General features: G+C 43.4%; 1 protein-coding gene across 3 annotated transcripts in view; it reads right to left on the bottom strand.

The window, feature by feature from the left end:
- Positions 1-23,601, bottom strand: part of GALNT14 (polypeptide N-acetylgalactosaminyltransferase 14) — a gene marked incomplete at its 5' end in the record, with an annotated part of 224,101 nt that overhangs the window by 181,134 nt on the left and 19,366 nt on the right. The gene's annotated exons all lie outside the window — the stretch shown is intronic.

Genomic DNA, 23,601 nt, shown 5'->3' with positions numbered 1-23,601 from the left:
TCCCAACCTGACTTCCGCCACCTCCATCACACTTTCTCCGGCTCCCTGTCATCACTCCCCTGCCCCCCTCTAATGGGCTCATTAGAAGGCACTCCATTTCCTTTCCGTGCATTGCTGTGACCCCTCATCTCTCCTGTGCCTTTCTGATGCTTCTCTAATTGAAATGCTCAGTTCCTGGCCATGTGTAACACTCGTTCTGTCACCTCCCACCCCGGCCATCAGGCCTTCACTACGTCCCAAGATCTCTGGATTGGGGTCACACTATTCCAGGCTAAACCGTGATTCTCAGGCACACAGAGTTGCCATCTCTTAACCCTTTCACCTGCCACTACCCTCCGAGTCACTGCCTTTTAGCCCCACCAGTCAGCTCAGGCCACAGCCACAGGCCCACCCTGCTGAACTGGATGCCTCCAGAGCACGTGCTCACAGCCATGCTCTTAATCACCAAGCTATAAGTGATGGCCCCCTAGGCCCCTGACCTTTACTTTCCATCTCCCTCCAGGCCTTTCTACTGTTGCAGAATGTGACCTTGAGAAAGTAACTTCATCCCTCTGGAGCCGTGTTTACAACGATAAGGACAGAGGTCTATGAATTATGTTAGAAGATGAGATAAAAAGACCCTATGAATGTAGTAATACTTCCAAATGAATTTGTATCTTATTCATTACAATACCATCATTTGAAAACTAGCAGTACATAGATGAGTGAGATCTGTTATTACTGGTACATTACGGCTTCTTGGACCCAGGGTAATGATTCCACAGTCCCCCAGGGGTCCACAGCCTGTAGGTTGGCGAAGAGAGGACTAGATAATCTCCAAGGGCCTTTCAAGGTCATTAATTCAACAAATATTTACCGAGTGCCTGCCAGTAAGTTTACATTCTAGTTAGGGAAACAGAAAAAAATCCAAGAGAACAAATGAAAGAATGACTAATTGTGGTAACTGGTAGGAAACATAGGACAGACATAAAAAATGAGGTAGTCTGAGGAGAGTGGCCTCCTTTAGAGAGAATGGTTAAGGAAGGCTTCTCCAGGGTAGTAACATTTGACCATATGACCTGGACGATGGCAAGACACCAGCCATGGGAAGGGGTGGGTTGGGGAGAAGAGGGGCAGAAGGCATTCCAGGAAGAAGAAACAGCCTTTCCAAAGGCTCTGAGGCAGGTGCCAATGTGGTCTGTTTAAGATCTTTATGGCTGCGGGTGGGGACACTGAAGGGGCAAATTACTGAAGAGACATTGAAGAGACAAACAATTCCATTTGGATGTACTGACTTCAAGGGTTATGCATGGCAACCAAATGGCACCATCAAGGCAGCTGAATAGAGAGGAGGTGAACACTCAGATCCCTGAGCTAGACACATACATTCAGGAGTCATCAGTGCAGAGAAGGCACCTCAAACTCTGTGAACAGTGATGGAGTTTACAGAAAGTAGAGAAGAGGGGCTCTAGACCAAGTCCTGAGAAATACCATCACTGAGCTGGGGGAGAGGAGGAGAAGAAAGAGATGAGGAGGGACAGTCATGGAAAGAGAGGAAAACCAGGACCTGGTGAGGGTGTGAAATCCCAAAGAGAAAGGAATTCCAGAAGGAGGGAGTGCCCACCTGGGTGGAATGCTACTGAGACATGGAGAACGTAAGATGAGAATGGAAACATATCCACTGGCTTTGACAATGTGAATGATGTTGGTGACCTTGATCAGAGGGGCCTAAGTGGAGTGGTTGTGGCAGTAGCCATTGGAGGAGACGAAAACAGAACAGGAGGTGAGGAACTGGGGACACGGTGTGTAGGCAACCTCTTCCAGAGGTCTGGCCATCAAGAGAAACAGAACAAAGGTGTGGAAGATGAAAGAATACGGTGGAATATTGCTCAGCAAGCATGCACTCCCTCTCCCTCCATCCACAGGAGAGGAGTGTGTTTCCCACCCCATTGATGTTGGGCTTGGACCTCTGACATGATCTGGCATATGAGATGGGCAGATATGCCCTGAACAAGGGCTTGAAATGCACTTGCCTGATTGGGCCTGCTCTCTGCAGCTCCTGCCTTTCTCCATGAGAACATACCTTGGGTAGCCTCTGGATGAAGGAGGATGAGTGACATGTGGAACACATTAGGACACAACCCACAATTTGGAGCCCAGCTTAGATCTGTGGACTCCTAGCCAACCTGAAGGCCTATGAGCAAAAAACAAATGCTTGTTGTATGAATGCCCCTGAGATGCTGTGGTTATTTGTTATGCAGCATTTTTATGGATATGGCTGACTGATACAAGGGAGAACATGTAGTCAGATATCTTTATTTTTAAGATAGGTGACACTAGAGTATGTTTGTATACTAATAGGAAAATGATCTACTGACATGAAAAACGATTTTGATGCCTGGGAAATGTGAGATAGCTTTGGAAGGGCAACATCTATGAGAAGAGTGGAAAGGAATGAGATCCCGAGGACAAGTGGAGGGGCTGGTCTTCGGTAAGAGGAGGGTGGTGTATCCATTGTAATAAGAGAGGAAAATGTGGGTACAGATGCCAGAAAGTTTAAAAATCTGGTCGAGGAAAGATGAGGAGCTCAGGTTGGATGGACTCGAACTTCTCAAGGACTAATGTTGCAAGGTCATTTGTAGGAAGTGTCCTTGGTTGTGGTGACGGGATGCTTTGCTGCCTGCTCTTTGCCTTTGCTTAAATGTCTAATCTTCTCCACTGATTTAAATTCTAATAAGCCCCACTCTCTCCTTGAAAGCTTTTGCTAACTACTCTAGCTTACCATGACCCCTCACTTCTCCTACCATATCTGCAGTCTCAACCCCAGTCCAATACTGATTAGCCTTCTCATTGTTTGCTTCAAGACTAATGCCACCTCTTCCCTCTGCTGGACTTCAGCTTGATAAGACACGCGGGCCAGGCGGTCTGCTTCTTTTGAGTCCCCCAAAATACCAATGACATAATGATGGTCATGCTGAGGAGGCTTAATAATTACTTGTTAACTGGTTTAAGAGGAAAAAGTATTTGTCTGTCACTGTTTCATCTTCTAGAATAGCTGACTTGGACCAAAACAAACCAGGCAAGACCAGCTGTTAAGAGTTAGCCACCAGAACTACTGTTTTCTGGAGACAGACACATTTTCTGGTTTGGGGTTATTTTTTTTCTCACTTCTTATGCCGACTTCCCTGAAGCCTGATCCGTTTTTTCTTTTTTTTTTCTTGACTGCTTCCAAAATGCCTTCATCAGTCCTGCCTCGGACGTACTGACATCTTCCCTGGGAAAGCAGGATTATTTTCCAGATGTTCTTTAATGCCATTGCTTAGAGGGCTTTCTGTTTTATTTTTAATGAAACAAAAGGCAGCAGATCTGACAGGTGATGCTCGGGAGCATGTATTTCATGCAAGGGGTCCCAGAAATAATAAGCAGCAGGCCTGCTCCCTCCATCCCAACTACGCAGATCTTATTTATACCTGAAAGAGATTAGAGGAAGTTCGCTCTCAAGGGCTTTCCCAGCCTGAGCCAGGGTAGCAGAGTATACTTGACGTCTAGGTTCAAGGTACCTGACAGTTTCCAAAGGTCCTGCACTGCCATCTTCAACACCCACCAGTTATGTGTGGGGATAACAGGACTGGTCCAAAGAACACTTGCTTGGCAACAGGGCTGCCACAGGCAAACTCGTGAAGCAGGTGCGGGTGCTCACCTTCCATCCCCTTGAGGGCTCCAATCCACCCTCCCAAGTTCCCATCATTTTCAGACACCAGAATCATCAAGCCAGCCCACCCCTCCTTCTCTGTTGGAGCAAAGTGTCCCTCAAGAAGCCCTCCAGTCCACAGCTGGGCTGGGTGAGGGTCCCCTCTTCTGAGCTTCCGGGAGTACCCTACTCTCACCTTCTAGCCAAGCAACGACAATGACATTAGGTATCTCCCCTACGAGGCTCTGAGCTCTCTGGGTCTGGGGCTGTGTCTTATCTACCTGTCCTTCCTTCTCTAGCAGTGCGCCAGACACAAGTGGGCACTGAATAAATGTTATATTTTATTATATTCAAACAACAGAGGTAGCAGAGAATTCAACTTGCCTGGGATAAGCCTCAGCTCTGCCTGAACCATGAAGCCCGAGGCAGTCACTTCATCTTTAAGGCACTTTTTCTTCTGTGAAGGTAGATATTTTAATATGTACCTCACAGGTTCTGTGATGACAGAGTTAAATAGTGCATGTTTATAAACTGGCAAGTGTTTTACAAGGTAAGTCATTTGTACTAATTCATACTAAAGTTGTAAAGCCTGGATTCCCTCACCCCAAAATATTTTCACTTTTAAGCGGACCCTCTGACATCCCTTCCCTCTTGCATGGAGTGCAATGTTTCCCTCCTTCATCAGCGGGGGTATTTCAGGCATGGACGAAAGGAGTTGTATTTTTTTTTTTTTTTTTTTTTGGTCTGAGGAAGGAGCTCAGGGCTCTTAAATAGAGAATATAGACCAGAGGTCAGCAAGCTATAGCCCACTGCCAAATCTGACTCACCACCTATTTTTGTATGACAGGTGAGCTAAGAACAGTTTTTACATTTTTAAATAGTTGGAAAAACAAGTCAGAAGAAGAGCATTTTGTGACACATGGAAGTTATACGAAATTCAAATTACAGTGTCCATAAATAAAGATTTATTGAAACACAGCCATGCTCTCTTGTTTACATATTGTCTGTGGCTGCCTTCATGCTACACCAGCAGAGCTGAGTAGCTGCAACAGAGACCATATGGCCCGTAAAACCAAATTATTTACTAAGTGGTTCTTCAGCAGAAAAGTTTGCCAACTCCTGATATAGACCATCTTTCTACTTGCTCCAAGGCTACTCCCAGAAAAAGATCTAGAATGAGTCAGGATTTGATTCTGGGAATCGTACTTTAATAGAGGTATAGACAAAATGGATCACATTCAGTTAGGCAACCAGGAATGCTCTGGGACCCAGACACGTGTCACAGGAAGAATGGTTAGAGAGATAATTAAGCGGGTACCTTCAATTATCCAAAGAGCTGTTAGGAAGAAGGAAGATAAGGGTCCTTCTCTGTGGCTGCAAGGAGTAAACTTAGGACTGAAGACCCACTTCAGCTCAACATAAAGAAGCATCCTGGCTGTCTGTGCCAACTCAAGCGATGAGTTCCCCACCACTACATGTACTCAGAGTAGTGAGTATACAATATTGTGAGTATAAAATGTAGTGATCGATGACCAGCATCTATTCATCTTTTAGAAGACTGTACAACAGGAGAGGCCATGCCACTTCTAGAAGCAGTGCCTGGGGAGTCTGGGGCTGCACATCCTGAGCAGGGACCACAGACATGGTATGTTGATTCCCACACACCAGGCTTCATCTCTCCTCTTTAGGAAAAAGATAACGTGAATCTATCACACCACGCTGCTGCAAAGAATAATGAATAGCACTGTTAACAAATGACAAGTGCTACATTTCTTCTTATTATCTATCATGTATACATCAATTTATTTCTGTAGTATCCAGCAGGTGTTGAATGCAAATGGGCTGAAATACACTTTTACAGACTTGCAGCCTCCTATAAAGAAAAACACCCAAGAGCAGAACAGTAAGGCTGCCAGGTTATTCCAAGACCTAGACTGAACTACGCTGAGCTGGACTTGAGAAGCCCTTCCCAAGCATGTTGATTGGCTGGAAACCCATTGCATCCAGGTCACTCACATTAGTTTATGGTGCAATAAAATGTACCCCAGCTGCAGGCTTTGACCTGGCCCATTTGGAGGCCAAAGCTATTTGTGTGAGAGCCACGGAAACTGGCCACGGGCAACATGTGGCCAGATCCCCTGATCACTCTTTTTGCTCTGGCACTAGTATGTCCTTGGGTCTCCCTTGATGCATTTTTATTGCACATCCCAGACTTCACCACTCCCCAGGTGTCTCTCAGCTTCTCTGCTCTCTCCATTTTGCATATGGAGAATGGAAGTTTACGATTAAGGAATTTTCCCAAAGAACATAAGGCTGGTCTTGAGACTGGAAGGCACAGGCTGTGTGTGTCTGGTCCTCCACCGAGACTCACTGTGGGGAGTGTGCTGGGTGAGGGGCATGGAATGGAGTAAAGGAAACCAGGCTCTGGCCCCCTTGTTGCCCCAATGATAGGGGGCCCCATGCGGGTCATTTCTCTTCTATGGCCTTAGTAGATCATCTGACCAATGAGCATATGAGACCAGAAGCCAGGTCAGAGCCACAGGGGAGGAGTAAGAAAATCAAAATGAGAAATAGGCCAGGCAGTGATACAAAAGAACCACTAGGTAAACATCAAGCCTTGAGTGGAATCAACGAGCGTATTCAGGCTGAGTCACTGAGAGTGCAAACAGCGTGCTGAGTTAAAGAGATATGGACAGCAGAATACTCATGGAAACATCAGTGGGAGTGAAAAAAGACAGGAAGATGGCAGAACCCAGAGAAGACAACCAGAGATGACTTCATCTTGCTCGAGATTTGTCACTGCAATAGCTTAATGCCATCAACACAAAACGAGGTAGGTTAAGCACTGGGATCCCATCCAGCATTCAGCGTCTATGAATTTCACCCTTGTTCCAGATGTGCTGACAAATGTGCATGAACCCGGACAAGAGAACAATTGCACGCTGAGTATCTGACAGAGCACGGGCCCTGCATTAAGCTGACTGGACACAGGGGAAATCTTCCTAAAAAAAAGTGCCTACGCCAAAGTCTCCACTTCCATTTATACAAGAAACAGTCTCCGCCTCAACCTCCTACTTTTTACTTTCCACTAAGATGTTCTTTGGTCCTGAGAAGGTCAACCTGCCTACTCAGCAGGACAAGTCATGATTACAGCAGGTCACTGAAAAATTTTACAGCTCTCGACCCTCCGTGGAAGGAATGCAGGCTAGCTAGAAAGAGATGAAAATTTATTTCCACGACCAGCTATTTAATATCCTAATCTTTTCCAGGCTATCTCCATAGTAGTTATTGAATATTTTCAACACAACTCCTTTCTCTAGAAGAAGTTCCCAAAGTAGCTGACACTTATGACTTAGAAACTAAGACCCTCTACCTTTCTTTGCCTACTTATGTGAGGAATGGTACCTGTATTCCTCGTCTATGGCTGCTGTAACAAATTACCATAAACTAGTGGCTTGAAACAATGTACATTTATTCTCCTTCAGTTCTCTAGGTTAGAAATCCAACACGAGTCTCAGTGAGCGAAAATCAAGGTGTCTGCAAGGGTATGGTCCTTCCGGAGGCTCTAGGGGAGAATGGGTTCCCTTCCCTTTTCCAGCTTCTAGAGACCACCTGTATTTCTCGGCTCTGTCCTCTATCTTCATGGCCAGCAACGGTGGGTGGGGTCCTTCTCACATCCATCCCTCTGACCTCTTTTGCCTCCTTCTTCCCTTTTAAGGACACTCATATTTACATTAGACTCACCTGGGTCAGCCAGGCTACTCTCCTTATTTTAAAGTCAACTGATTAGCAATGTAACTCCCCTTTGCCATGTAAGCTAATGTACAGTTTCTAGGAGCTAGGACATCTTGGGGGAGTAGGGGGCATTATTTTACCTACCACAGTGGGAAACGGTTTCCTCTACTAGCTAAGGCATATGACCCTGGCCAAACCTCTTGTCACTTTGGTTTTCTCCTCTAAAATCAAGGACTTTAGTCTCAGATCTTTAAGATACGTAACTTTATGGGGATAAAATAAGGTCATTAAAAGATTAGCTTCTGTCGCGTGCATTCGTTTTCAAAGCACTTGCCTATGCTTTGTCTCATTTAATCCTCGCATCAATTGGAAGATACATAGGGAATATACTGCCATCATCCACGCTTTGTAGAAGTATAATCTGAGAGTAAGAAGTTAAATGATTTGCCTAAGATCACACAACTAACAAATGATAACACTTGTGGCCTCAAATTAGAGATTTCTAATAACACATGCCCTGCGTGAAAACCTGTTCTGAATACCATGGAAATGTACACACAGGGAAGATGGTAACCACCACTACCACCATCACCACCAGCATCACCAGCACCACCATTCGGCCAAAGCACAACTTGACCTCAGTGGAGAGGTGTGGCAATAGCAGACACTGGCCTCTGAATATAACTCAGAACCCTGGGTCTCTCACTTTGCATTTCTGTCCTCTGTCTGGCTGTTTCCCATTGAAAGTTATCTTCCTAAAACCATATTCTTCCTTTCTTGCTATGCGACTACACACCATCAGGTCAGTCCTGGTTCTAATCAAGGAGAAGTAGTCAGGATCCTCCAGCTGGGGAAGGACTGCGGGGGAGTCTCAGGTACTCTGTGCGGTGCCAGGTGGTGTGAGAGGTGCCTCCTGCTTGTGTGAGACACAATAACCAACCACAATTACGGAAGCTTCTCCCCGTCCTCCTGAGTCAAATGCAGCAGAAGGGAAAACATGAACATGAAGACATTTTCTAAGAAACAAGGAAGGAGAAGAGAGCTAAAGAAGATTATCTGAAAATCTTTGAGGTGCAGTGGACATTAGTTGTCTTTTGGCCTCGTGCATCCATTGTCACCTCTCAATGTCTTTGGGGGACAATTCCTCTCCCCACTCTTAGACCATGCGCTTGCTCTATCCTCCATCCTCCACTCCAAGGGCAGAGAACTAACTCCTCCCACAAATATTTATTGAACACCTAATAAGTGTTCTAGGCATCAGAGATACAAGAGTAGACAAGCCAGATGAGACCTCTTTGGTCACAGAGCTAAAAAATAAACAAATGAGAAAAAAAAAATTCAACAAGATCTTTTTGAGAGTGTTTTGCGCTATGGGAAAATAAAATAGGGGTTTGTTACAGAGAGATTATTATTATCTGGACTTTTCGGTTATGTTAGCTTAATTCTTCTGTTTCCTGTTGTCCACACGCAAGCATCCTAACATAGGACATTCACACCCTAATACTAAGCCTCCTTCATACTGTCCATAGAGTCACACTGTACTGACCACTCTAAGACCTTTGTGATCATGGGAAATGGGAAGATGGGAAAGAATCCAGAGTTGGCAAGTTCCAGCCCAGAATCTCAAGGCTCTTGCTCTAGCTCAGCACCTTCCACCTGGACTGGAGTGTTTGCTCACCAATAAAATGGGGGAATTTCACGAGTGAATCTCAGTGATCCATTCCATGCCCTCTGTTTCATGTCCTAGGCTCTACATGGTCAGAATTGTTCATACTTACATTAGAGCTGGGAACTGAGTAATCGCAAGCTGGTATCAGTTACCCTCATACATCTCTATTGAAAAGCTGCAAAACAAGCATCTAACACTTGATCCAGATCCATACCAAAGCGTCAGGGGAGATGCAAACCGCACACTCAGCAAATGCACTGCATTCTGCAAACAAACGTTCCACTGCCTCATAAAAGTCAGTGATTCGAGATGATGCTGATTTTACCTGAAAAACTCACAGCGGACTCTGAGGAGCTCTGCCTTTATCCTTCACAGCTTATTAAAGGGGGAAAGGTTTGGGTAAATTACATTCAGTTAGAGTAGAAGCATTTGTACCCTGTTCTGTAGGTGAGGGATAAGGGGGTGTGCATCATTTTGTGATATAAATATATCAGTGAATATGTCAGAATCCTGCTAGTATAATAATCCCTTTTAAAAATGGATGCATTTACATGGTTGAAAAAAAAAAAGGCACACAATGGAAAGTTTCCCTTCCACCCCTGTCCATCCCGAGTTCACATCAGCACCCCTAAAGGCAAACCATTGTTAGCTTGTTATGTTTCCTTCCAGAATTTCCCATGCCTATAGAAGCAAATGGGAAATATACACTCTAATTCTGCCTCACCCCCACTCCACCACCTTTTATACAAAAGTGAGTATTGTATACACTCTGTTCAGAATTTTTTTCTTCATTTGGCACTCTGATAGGTGAAATATGGTATTTATATGTAGTTTTAATTTGGCTTTTTCCGAGGTAAGTTTGAGTATATCTTTCAACACATTTAGGGCCATTCATATTTCTTTTTCTATGACTTCTCTGGTTATATCTTTGCCTATTTTTTCTATAGGACTGAAATTCTTATTGACTCTTTGGAGCTCTTTATCTATTAAAGTGATTAGTCCTTTGTCATTTGTCTTTTAGGTTTACTTTATACAGAATATTTTTTACTATTCAGGTGATTTTGTTGGGGTTTTTTTCTTTCAATTTTTATCTAGTCAAATATAACAGATTTTTCTTTTACAGCTTCTGGATTTAAATCTTGCTTAGAATTACCTTCTCTCTGTTTTCTTTTGGTACCTTTATAGTTTTATTTTTACATTTAAATCTTAGTTTTGTTTTGAATTTTATCCTGGAATATATATGGTATGAGGTATAAATGCAATTTTATTTTTCTCCCATAGGGATTTTTAAACTTATAAGCTTTTCCTCCCATGACTTGAGATGCCACCTCTAACAAATACTAAATGATCACATATATTTGGGTCTATTTCTAAACTATCCATTCTGCTTCTTTTAACTATTTGTGCATGTGCCTCCAACACTCTTTCAATAAATGAGGCATTATAGTAAGTTCTAATAACTGGGAGGGCCAGTCTTCCCACATTGTTTTTCTTTTTCAGAATTTTCCTGACTATTCTTATTTATTTTTTTATATGAACTTTAAGCTTACCTAATTAGATTGTATTAAATTTATAGATTGTATTTAGATTGTATTAAATTTATAAAGAGAATAACATCTATTGTCTTTCCATTGAACATGATATATCTCTCCCTTTGTTCAAGGCTCCTTTTGTATCCTTTAGTAGTGTTTTTAAATCCTCTTATACACCCTATATATCTTTTTGCTAAGTTTATTATTGTTTTACATTTTTTGTTGTTATTGTAACTGAGGGCTTTTCCAATGTACATTCTGTTTGATGTCTGTAAATACAAAAGGTATTGATTTCTGTTTACTAATTTTTGTACATTGTTACTTCACGGGATTCTTTTATTGTCTGAAAGTTTTACGGTGATTTCTCATATGTTCTCCAGTCATGCAGCCATAATATCTCACACAGTGACTATTGCCTTCTCCCCATTTCTCTCTTCTAATTGTTTTCTCTTGTCTAGTTGCAATGGAAAGTATCACCAGCATAATGATTAATAATAGTACTAATAGTATAGATCCTTATTCTTTACTTTAGTGAGAATTCCTCTAGTGTTTCCCCATTAAGAATGATGCTGGCTTTTCGGGGCTTCCCTGGTGGCGCAGTGGTTGAGAGTCCGCCTGCCGATGCAGGGGACGCGGGTTTGTGCCCCGGTCCGGGAAGATCCCACATACCGCGGAGCGGCTGGGCCCGTGAGCCATGGCCGCTGAGCCTGAGCGTCCGGAGCCTGTGCTCCGCAACGGGAGAGGCCACAACAGTGAGAGGCCCGCGTACCACAAAAAAAAAAAAAAAAAAAAAAAAAAAAAGAATGATGCTGGCTTTTAGTCCGAGATAGATGTATTTTTAGCATGTTAAGAAAGTACCTAGCTGACAGGAATAAAGACGCAGACGTAGAGAATGGACTTGAGGCCATGGGGAGGAGGAAGGGTAAGCTGAGACAAAGTGAGAGAGTGGCATGGACATATATACACTGCCAAATGTAAAACAGGTAGCTAGTGGGAAGCAGCCGCATAGCACAGGGAGATCAGCTCAGCGCTTTGTGACCACCTAGAGGGATGGGATAGGGAGGCTGGAAGGGAGATGCAAGAGGGAAGAGATATGGGGATATATGTATATGTATAGCTGATTCACTTTGTTATAAAGCAGAAACTAACACACCATTGTAAAGCAGTTATACTCCAATAAAGATGTTAGAAAGGGCTTCCCTGGTGGCACAGTGGTTGAGAGTCCGCCTGCCAATGCAGGGGACACGGGCTCGTGCCCCCATCCGGGACGATCCCACATGCCGCGGAGCGGCTGGGCCCGTGAGCCATGGCCGCTGAGCCTGCGCGTCCGGAGCCTGTGCTCCGCAATGGGAGAGGCCACAACAGTGAGACCCGCGTACCGCAAAAAAAAAAAAAAAAAAAAGATATTAGAAAAAGAAAAGAAAGTACCTAGTTGCTCCTGCTTTTGTATGTATTTTTTTTAATAAAACATGATGATTGAACTTTCTCAAAGGCCTTTTCGACATCTATGAAGATAACCATATCACTTTTCTGCTAATGTTCACTAGTGTAAAACTGTATCTGCATTCCAGGATTAAAACCCTCTTGATTATGATTTATTAGTTTTCAAATGTATTACTGAAATTGTTTTGCCATTTTTCCTAGGATTTTTGAATTGATATAATAAGTGAGATTAGTCTTTGGTTTTCTATTTGTGCCTTCTTTGTCAGATTTTGGTAACTATTTCTCTTGTTTGTCTATGCTCTGGAATGTATTGGAATTGCCTGTTCCTTGGAAGGTTGATAAAGTTTTCTTTGTAAAACCATCTGGACTGTTTTTTTCTTATTTTGGGGTGGAGTATACCTGTTTGAAAAGGATTTTTTGTTTGTTTTTTTGTGTTCTGCCTTGGAAATTTTGGATTCTCTTCTTAGGTCAGTTTAGTAAATTTTATTTTCTTGGAAAATAATCTAGTTCATTCAGACTTTCAAATATAGCTGCATAAATCTGAGCGAAGTAGTCCCCTGTGATTCCTTTAACTTCCTGTTTTTGTCATTATTTCCCATATATCAGTTCTTATTTTACGTATCTGCAATTGCTCCCACATTCTGCTGATTAGGTTAACTAGTAGTTTATCTATTTCATTGTTGTTTTTCCCCAAAACCAGCTTTGAAATTTATTTCAACTGTTTCGCTAACTCATTAATTTTTACTTTTATCTACTTCTTCCTTCTGCTTTCCCTCTGCTATAATCTTTTCATTCTGTTGTAACTCCTTGACTTAGATGACTAATTCATGTGTTTTCATTCTTCTGCGTAAATATTTAAGGTCATCATTTTCCCTCTGAGTACTGCTTTAGCTTCATCACATCTGTCCTGATTTTTAGTGTTTTTATCAATTGCTGTTTTCCAGAAAATCTGAATTTTCAGTTTCTAGTTTCCTCTTTGAGCTATGCATTAAAGGGGTCTTTTTATTTTGTTTTGATTTGATTTTACTTTTAGTGGAATGGTCTTTTGATTTTCTGATTTAGTATTACTTTCTAGCTTAATTGTACTATAATTAGAGAATACTGCTTGTATCTTTTTTTCTAATTTGGGGGATTTACTGAGGTTATCTTTAGCCCCTAATAGATGGTCAATACTTGTGAATGTTTTGTGGGCCCTTGGAAGACGCATTCTCTTCATTTATTTAGTCTGTAGGGTTTGCTATTTATCAATCAGATCTGCTTTATTACTTATGCTAATTAGGTCTTCAATATTGATTTTTATTCTTGTCCAGTTATCTGGAGACCGAAATATGTAAATTAAAGTGATCTGTTACTAGTGTGCTTTGCTGTATTTCTCCTTGAATCTCCTGAAAGTTCTGTTTTCTCAATATTGCTGTTGTTTTCATTGTGAAATGCATACTTTAGCATAATGAAGTTCCTTTATCTCATTTAATGCATTTTAACCTGAATTCTACTTTTTCTGATGCAAGCCTGTGATTATTACTTTATTTCCATATTTACTTTTTTATTAACCTTTTAAAGCATTTTCCTGGTGTTCCTTTACTCATTCTTCCTGTAGTTTCAACCTTGCCATTTCACTTTCCTTAAGGGTGCCTCTCTAAACAACATAGAACTGGGTTGTGATTTATAATCCTATCCGAAAATCTTTTTAAAAGGTGAGTTAAACTCATTTATATTTAGCAGTATGACAAATGGGCTTGCTCCTCGTTCTCATTTTATATCATGTTTCCTGAATTCTTGGCATTATTTCTAGTCTTTCTGTGATTGTTTATGCTGTGGGATTCTTCTGGGAAGGCTCATGCTTTCATTCTAGTGGTTACATTTCATAACTAAAACATTATATACTAATCTTAATCTATGTCTTTAGACGTGATTTATGAGTCTTATACTACAAGCAAAGATAAAATTGGTATATCTCCTCCTCTTCCCCTTCACGTTCCTTTCCACAGAGGCATAGCAAAGGCATGGTCAGGGTAGGGAGAGAAAGAGACTTACATCCCTGGACACCAGTTATAAAAATGCATAGAAATTTAACACAGTGGCAGCTGCATGCAGGGAGGGAGCTGACAAACACATTACAGAGCCCCTTGGCACCACTTACTCTGGCTAGGCTGCATCTCTCTTCCATCACCTGATTTTAATCAATAATATCATCTTTCATAATGTTTACCATTTATTGTTAAATATAATTACGCTTATATTACTTCATTTGTCAGCTCTAAATTACATCTTTTGACTCCCTGCTATTATCGAGTGAGGCATTCAGACAACTTACTTTTTCCCCCTTCCCCTTCCAGTATTTGTTGGTTGTGTTATTTCTACATCATCAGGGCACAGAACATTTACATTCTCCTCTGTTGCTCTAATCCTTATATTTGTTTTAGCTTTAGTGTAGATTGACAGTTTGAGCTACTCGGCGCTCATCCTCACTCTTCCCTTTGTTGACTGAAGTTCATCCTCTACTAGTTTGCTCAGGAAGCGCTCATGGGAACAATATTCCCTGAGTTATCGCATGCTCAAAACTGTCTTTATACTTAAAAGATGACTAGGATGGATGGGAATTTTGGCTCACATTTTTTTCCCTTGCTTATCTTGTAGACGTTTCACTGACTTCCAGGCGTTTAATGTTTCTGCAGAGGAAACTGGGGCCAACCTGATATTTTTCTCCTCATAAGTGACTTGATTTCTTTGCCCAGATTCCCAATGAATTCCTTTTCCTGTCTTTCTTTGCTTTTTTCTTGTCTTTCTTTCCTGCCTGTCTGCCTTTCTTTTCTTTCTTCCCTTCTTCCCTCCTTCCTTCCTTCCTTTAAACTTTTTCATGATCCCTTTGTTATTTCTGAAGTAATTTCAAACCTTAAAAAAAAAGGTTGCAAGAACAATACAAACTCTTACACTCCCCTCCACACAAATTCCCTAGATGAGAGCATTTTACTGTATTTTTCCCATTTGTGGAGAGAAAGCGAGAGATTTTTCTTGTGACATGATGTCTATCATCTCTAAATACTCCAGTGTATGCCTCCCAAAGATAAGGACCCTTCTAAGCAGAACCACCATACAAACCCTTCTGGTCAAAAAATCAACACTGATACAGCACAGCCTGATCCACAGGCCTAATCAAATATCTCCAACTGTCCTAACAATGTCTCCTTTCCCTTCCCGGTACAGGATCCTATCCACCAAGACGTGTTCCATTTAGTTGTCATGTCTCATCAGTTTCCTCCAATCTGGAAAAGTCCCTCAGCCTTTCTCTGTTTCTCAAGTCCTTAAAAGTCTCAGTTACAGACCTTTCATTCTGTAGGGCCTGGGTACATCCGATGCTTCCCCATGACCAGACAAAGGCCATGCACATTTGGTAGGAATACAGTAGAAATGATGCTGTATTCTCAGTGCATCACATCTAGGGTACCCTAGGTCAACACATTCCACCACTACTCAGGTTAATTTTGATTACCTGGCCAAGGCGGTGTCTGCCAGGTTTCACCACTGACAATTCCCATGTTTCCATTGTATTTGATTACAATTTTGTGGGAAGCTAGTCCGTATTGTGCCAATAACATTAGATCCTTATGAAACCTCCACCCACAAGACTTAGCATCCATTGACAACTCCTGCCTGTATCAACTACCATCATGATCGTTGCCAAGTGATGAATATCTATTTCCGTTATTCCTTCTACATTTCTCAGTTGGCATTCTACCATAAGGAAACGTTTCCCCTTTTCCCCCACTTATCTGTTTATCTATATATTTATTGATTGATTTATTCATTCATTCATCTCTAACATGGATTCCTATTTTATACAATGGTTGTAATCTGATACTTATTTTACTTTGATGCTTATACTGTCCTTTGGCCCATGGATACTCCAAGCTGGTTTCTGTGTCCTGACAGGTTCCAATCTTTTCCTGACTTTCTGCAAAATAAAGTATTTCAGGTTCATTTTACACTTTCTCTGCCCCATCCCTTAAATCAGCCATTTCTCTGAGGAGCCCCAGTAACTCCTAGTGGAAGGACAGTATTTAGAAAACAGGCTCTGAGTATTCAGTGTACACCCACGGCTGCTACAGTTCCACTGCCTCCAGACCATCTCAGCAGAATGAGTTAGGATGTATACACATATTCACATGGATATTTCTAATTCCAATCCAGCACTCCACATTCTTTCTAGCCCTTCCTCTTTACATGTTTATAAATCTCTTCTCAAACAGTGAAAACCATGGGTCCTGTTATCCTCTCTATATATCTTTACTTGCTCAATAAATTAACTTCTGTGCCTGCCACCTCCACACCTACTCTATACTCTGCTGGGGAGGGGAGGAGAGGAAAGGGAAGGAAGGAGGGAGCAGAGAAAGTAGGAAAGAAGGGAGTTATTCCCTTTCCTTAATGCCTAAAACGTTCCAAGGCTATATCCTGGTGTTAACTGTTCTGGGTAATTTTCCCCAAAGCCCAAATTTGTGTTCTTTCAACATTTAGATATTAACTCCTCTTTTAGATCATGAAAGCTTTCTTAATTTATATTTTAAACGTTTGTTCCATTCAATGGTTTTGTGTTTTCCTTCAGGGACTAAAAGGATGCTTTCTTTGGATTTCCACTGCATGTCTTCTATATCTATCATTTTCTCTCCCATCTTCATGAACACTTATTACAATTGCATTTATTCACTGTACTCATTTCTACTGTCTATGTTCCACACTGAATTTTCCAGTGTCTATTTTCCCTTGAGAGCCTTCCAACTTTATCTTCGTTTCTGAGATAGATTTGCCTTTTCCCTCCTTATTTTCTCCTTGGGTTCTGACAGCTTGCGTTTCACCACCTCTTGCCATCCTGTCATCCCTTCCAGAATTCTTGTTTCTGCTTTGTAGTTTTTCTCCATAGAAATGATTGCTTCATTGGGTTCTTTAAATACGCTGTGAAATACCTGATTGAAATTTTCATCTCCTCCCTACATTTACATGGAAATGTTCCTTATTTGGGGTACTTTTTGTGGCTACTATTGACCTTTTTTCACTGTAGTATCTTTGCTTCTATTCTACCAATACCCTCAATTTTTCATTTCTCTTTCATTACTTATCATTGTACGAGGGGATTTTCTTGGACCAGCTTTTTGCAGGAAGTCCCTGTGGGATAGAAGGAAGGACCAGGGTAGCATTTCACTATTTAAAAAAAAAAAAAAAAGCTCTTTGTGGGAGGGGTAATGACTGGGAGGAGGCGCAAGGAGACTTCTCGGGTGCTGAAAATGCCCTAGATCTTGAACTGGTGGTGGTTACACAAGTGTGAACATATATAAAAGCTTGTCAAGCTAAAAAATAGTTATATACTTTATTGCATGTATGTTAGACCTCAAGAAAAATGTAGGCAGGAAGGAAGGAAGGGATGAAGGGAGGGATGACTTTTTCTGCTGCTACAGAAATTACTTCCTGCAAATAGGTCTCTCTGGGGGATACTTTGTATCACTCCACCTCCTCTGCTTCTATAAAGCAAAACAGGCCCGGGAGGCACCTTCCTTCTGTTTGGCTCATGCCAGTCCCTGCCCAGTGTTTGAAAAGAAGCAATACATCTTCAGGATGCCCTTGCACCTCCAGGACACACTCTCTGCCATCTGCTGCCCCGAGGCTCTCCTGCTGCTCTTCTAAACCTCTTCACATCTGCCAGTGGCCTCTCCCAAGCCCAGCTGCTTAGGTAGCCCTTGCACATACTTCAGATCCCACAGACTGTATCTATTCTCTAATTCCACTGAAAATGACATTTTGCATTTTTAAATTATTATTATTCCCCTCGTTGCTTCTGTATAATATCCAAGGACAGAAAGCAAGAGGTTGTCTTGCACAAACAACCACAGCACGCTGGAAGTCCTGTTTGCCTATTCTACTGGGTTACCACGACATCTCCAACCAGTCACCCCGTGAGCCTCCGTCTCCCCAAGAGCAGAATGGGCAGAAGGAACTGCTGTCCTTCTCGAGCTCCTTCTGAAGATGATCCAAGCAGAGTATGGGAAGCGCAGACAGAACGCAAGTCTCCCTGCTATTCGGGAGGGTGCTTTCCGTGGTGCTGATCGCTTTACCTCCCATTCTACTTCTCCTTTAGCACCAGCTCTTCTGTAGACCAGCCAGGAAACAGCTGGTTCTTTAAGACTAGACTGCAGACTCTCACCCCCTCCCCAACACCACCCACACTCACACCCACAGACGTAGCAGATTCTTCAAAATACCAACTTGCTGGCTGCCCTGTCTCATTCCTCTTGCTGGCTGCAAAAGTAGCAGTAGGAATGTGCTGCTACTTGGCACCATCCACCTGGCTGTGAGCAAACACAGGCTCCCAAAGACAGGCGGTGTGATTTGGGAAATACCAAACCCATGACCCCATGTGAACCCCAAGGTTTCAGGCTGCAGATGGGCAATGTCAAATCACCCAGGACTCTGCCGTCACCGTATCAGTCACAAATGTTCACCCTTAGTAATTGAAGTGGCAGATGGGAACATAAGTTCTTCAAAAGCAATTCACTTGCCAAGGACTAGGGAACATTATGAATGAAGTGTGAAACAGTAAATTTTTCCAAGTCGGGAGGCCAGACACACCCACTCAGCTGTACAAACAGGCTCTAGAAGACCTGACCTAGTTTTCCATCCGGCTGAGAACCTTCCCGGCTGATTTCCAGGCATACACAAAGGTTTGTCCTCTCTTCCTTCTGCTACCCCTTCAAGGAAGGCTCAGAACTACAAGAGTGAAACTCAAGCAAGACAAGATGGGTAGGAGCATTGGGCATCCCATTCTTCCAAAAGAAGGAGGATAAAAACAACCCTTTGAAAAGGTATTCCTTTGAAGTCATATGCCCTCTTTCAGAAGCCTCTGTGGAATGGGAAGAGTCTCCTGGAGGAATGAGAAGCATACAAGTGTTCATCGTCTGCATGCTCTGGGGTGCTTTTCATGGCTGGAGGTTCCGGCAGGCCCCCAGCATCCTGCCAGCAGCCCCCAACTCCCCCCGGAGCCCTGCATTTGATGGAGGCCAACACAGTCAGCTTGGAACAGGCAGAATGCAAAGAGCTTGGGTTAGGCGCCAAGAGGCCAGGTTCCAGATACGTTCCACCACCAACCAGCTCAGTACTCTTGAGAGGGTACCTTCTCCCGAGCCTCAGCATCCTCAGATGTAAGGAGAGCAAGTGGGTGTGATAAGCTCAAAGGCTCCCTGCTTCAGCAAGCGAGGATTCCGGTTTATCCCCCGGAGCCTGGCTGTTACCTCACTCTCAGCTCTGATACCCCTAACCCCACACCGTAAGAGAAGGCCTCACGCTTTGTGAATCAGCCACCACTTCTCCCAGGCCTGGAATGCTTGCTGTTACTGTGGCAAAACGCAGGCATTACTTCAAAACCAACAGCAATGGCAAACGGCAGAGAAAATAAAACTCACCAAACACTTACCGCAAAACCAAACCCGCAAATGAAAGAGTGGAGGAAGTGACTAAATAACATTTCTCTAAAATGCCCAACTTTTGCCTCTCCACAAGAGACAGATAACAGAAGAAAACCACCCATGGAGTCGGAAAATGCATCATCCCTTGTTCTCAGATGAATCCAGGCTGCTAACAGCGCTGATACTTTTAGAAAACCAAAGACAAGGAATCTCAGGCTTAAAAAGAGCCTGTCAGAATGTGAAATGATGCCCTTTCTCCCTCCTTGACAGTGTAAACTGGTTTGGCTCAAATTATGTCCAATTAGGACACAGTGAAAATGAAATACACAGAAGCACAAATTCACAGAGACGCTTGCACCCAGGCACGGCCCCTCCGTCCTCCGGCAGTGCGGACAGATTGGAATGGACACGATGCGATACAATCATTAAACATCTCTCCAGCTTATTTGCTTGCAGTGTGTCTCAATAATGTGTTATGAGGTGTGTTTGTAATTGGCTACTGCCGATAGCGGTCCTTGAGAGCGAAATGGAGTGTGTCTAAATGCAGACAAAGCTACTTAGCGCGCCAGGACAAGATGGGACGCTTCTCACAAGGTCCAAATGGGATACTCGGGGCTTCTTCCACCCATAGCTTGGGAGCGAGAAAAAGGAATAATCTGTCTCAATTTTCTCAGCTCCAGAAACAATATTTATAAAATAGAAGGTGGTTTCAGAGCTCATTTATTTTCCTGGTTCACAGTACCCACTCTCTGCTGACATCATTTTCTAACCAATTTTATTTCCAACAATCACAGGAACAGCCTCAGTTCCACTCGAAATCGTTAAAAACAAATCCATTCTTTCCTTGTCTTTGAGCCCCATCTCTTTTTTAAAAAAATGGTTTAATTTCTGCACTGCCTTTCTTTGAAACAATATTTCAGGTGTCTGAATAGCCAACTCAATCCTTCTTTCTCCCTGTCTTCCCTCCTCAATCTCTTTAGTCCCTGTAAATGCAAGAAGCACACAGATCCCTCCTCCTGGCCCCCATTTCTAGACACTCCCTTTGTTGGCTAATCAAGTCAAAGGTGGCCTACCTGTAGTGACTCCAAAGGACACATCGTCCACACAATAGGCATCTTGGAAATTGAACAGGCCGAGGATTTAAAAAGTCACAAAAAAGAAAGAACCCTGTTTCTTACCCAGAAGGCAATTTTTAATGAGCAAAATAAAGGCAGAACAGGAGCTACCAAGCCTGGTTCCGGCTTCCATGAAAACTGTGGCCATATGCTGGCAGAGGGGACAGTTAGCGCTGTCTCCCTTGGCCTGAGTGCTGGGGAAGGAGTGACAGCACATGCGCTAGATGTTAGCCACCGCTTGCTGTGTCCTTCCCCTGGCCTCCCAGTAGACGACCATGGGAAAGAAGACGTGCTTTGTCCTGAGGGGAAGCCATGTTAGCCCTGGCGACCACCACATTTTTTTCTTAAGTGCTCAGAAAACCATCTGTTCAAAAATTGGGAGGGATTGATGTCAAGCTGACTGGTCTTTTTCTCTGAATGGGAAAAACTGACTCTGCAAGACTTATATCAACTCTCACATAGGCACTAGATTCATGAGGGAAAAAAATCTGCAAGTCAGATTTTCAAAGATATGACTCAACCTGACTCATGTGGATTAAGGGAACTTGGACTGTAACTCCAAAGCCCTGGATGACTTGGGGTCAAGGACTTTAGTCCTCCCTCATGTGTGTAGCCCATTTGTAAGACACAGCTAGACAAGCCGACCCTCTCCCTGGAGTCTCCCAGCAGAGCCAGAGAACTGAAACCAGTGAGCACCCCAGAGACTCAAAGGTGCAAGCTGGGCTGAGGCAGAAAGTATATGCTGTCCCCCTGCTTCCGCTCCGAAGCCCCAGGGAACCGTCCAGGCTGCAGACGGGGAAATGCCATCGCTGAGCTGCCCGGGATTCTGCAGGCGCAAGCCCCAAGGACACCAGGATGGAGGCCTCCCAGGGCAGCTACCCTGAAAGGCTTCACAAGTCTCCGGGGCAAAAGGACCTGGGCTTACACTTTTATTCCCACAAGGCTGAGTTCATCCCTGGACGCACAACAGATATTCATCCTAAACACGTGTAGAATTTAATCTGTTCACTAAATCGACGGCAGGAAAGCCCCTCTCTGCTGGTTCCCAGGCTGGTTTGACTGGGACAGCGTTCCTGTCCACCCCCTGTGTGGCTTTTACCCAGGACTTCAAACCACAACCCATCAAACCAACAATAAACTATAACAAACTATCAAGGACTACGCAAACCCCACCCCTCTGGAGACTCCTGAGCTGTACCCTAAGAGTTTTTGTTTCCTTTTAAAATGAGGTGAGATGATGCAGGTAAATAGATGTTTGCTTAAGACTTTTTTTCAAAGGGCCTTATCTGGCTTTCTTCACTTGTCTATGCAAGATGAGTTTCAATTTGACCCTCTCCTCCTTTGTATCTATTTTGCTTCTCTCTCATGCCTTATTTACCGTTTATTTTTTAAACAGGCCGCCAGAAGCACTGGTACCAAGAGCACAGCCTCTCACACGGCTGTTGCCTCCACCGACAGGGCTGGGCGCCTTCTCTCTCTGTAGCTCTGTGTATTTGCTTCTTCTCTTTTCTTCTTTGTATCCCTCCTTATTCCTCAGAGGACCTGAGCTCCTATTTCAGTCCAATTCTGTAAAAGGCTGTCCTTGGAGACGGCCAGTGGTCACATTCTGCCCATTCAGCAGAAGGTCCTTGAAACATTCCTCCCGGCGAACCGGCTCCAGGGTGCAGGGGAGCAAACGTACCGAGGTTGCTTTCTTATTCTGATCACTGTTTGAGCAAATTCTGGGCAAAAACCTATGCATTTCAGCCACACTATCACATGGGAGTCAGGCCTCCGACTCAGCTAATAAATCACGGTGGGCGGTTTTTTCTTTTTCTTTTTTTTTTTTTTTTTTTTTTTTTTTTTTTTTGCGTTACGCAGGCCTCTCACTGTTGTGGCCTCTCCCGTTGCAGAGCACAGGCTCCGGACACGCAGGCTCAGCGGCCATGGCTCACGGGCCCAGCCGCTCCACGGCATGTGGGATCCTCCCGGACCGGGGCATGAACCCATGTCCCCTGCATCGGCAGGCGGACTCTCAACCACTGAGCCACCAGAGAAGCCCGGTGGGCATTTATTGACCTGTGACCTTGAACAAGTCACTTAGCTTCTCATTCCTGCTCTTTATGTAAACTGGGGAAGAGGCTGCCTAACACAGAACATTGGATGGAGAGTAAACGAGATGTGTGGGACGGCACCAGGCACAATGTTTTGTAAGGAACCGGTATTTAATAAATTCTGAAAAACATGAGGATCTCTTGAATTCTTCATGAGCTAGTTTTTGGGACAGGCCACAGTCTTCAACGCAAAATGGCCAACATTCACGACCTAGGTCATATTCCAGTTCTCTGCACTTGAAAGGACATCTGATAACATCTTGGCAATGAATTTCCCAGCAACCCAGGGTCCACCTGGCTTTCTGTCCGCTCTGTGGAACAAGATCCCGTGTCACTCTCATGGTCCACAACACCACTGAGTCTGTCCCTAATTCTACTTCAAACCTTCTCCTTCCTGCCACCCCCAAATTCTCCCCTTTGATCCTCAGGCTACAGCAAGTCTTCTTTCCTCTGGTTAGAGAACCCCATCTCCATATGCTTCTGGAACTCTTACTTTGTGATGGACTAAACCTACCAGCCCCTAAATGACCCCATAAGGAAGTAATTTTGGTCTAGATAAATTAGGCTAACACAGCGGTATTATTATATGCAGCTACTATAAAATCACAGTAACACTTCTCAATGCAAAGAAATTCTTTCAACACTAAAGCAAAACCCCCTCTCCTAGAAGGTGACAAGATACAAAAGTCGATGCAAAGACTCTATCTTCTCATCTTCCTCCTAGAACTGAATTGCTTTACAAAGAAACCTAAACTTCAAACAGAATCTGCTGAGAAGTTTCTGAAAATTCACTGTTGAAAATGCAGGAGTTGATGAAGGAATTTTGGACAACGGTCTTGAACGTGCCCCTGCTGACAGTTGGAGTTGTTTCACTCAATGTCTGTCTAACTAACTGC

Source organism: Stenella coeruleoalba, assembly GCF_951394435.1.
Source record: "Stenella coeruleoalba genome assembly, chromosome: 13".
Classification (NCBI taxonomy): domain Eukaryota; kingdom Metazoa; phylum Chordata; class Mammalia; order Artiodactyla; family Delphinidae; genus Stenella; species Stenella coeruleoalba.
This window is presented reverse-complemented; position numbering and strand designations above follow the sequence as displayed.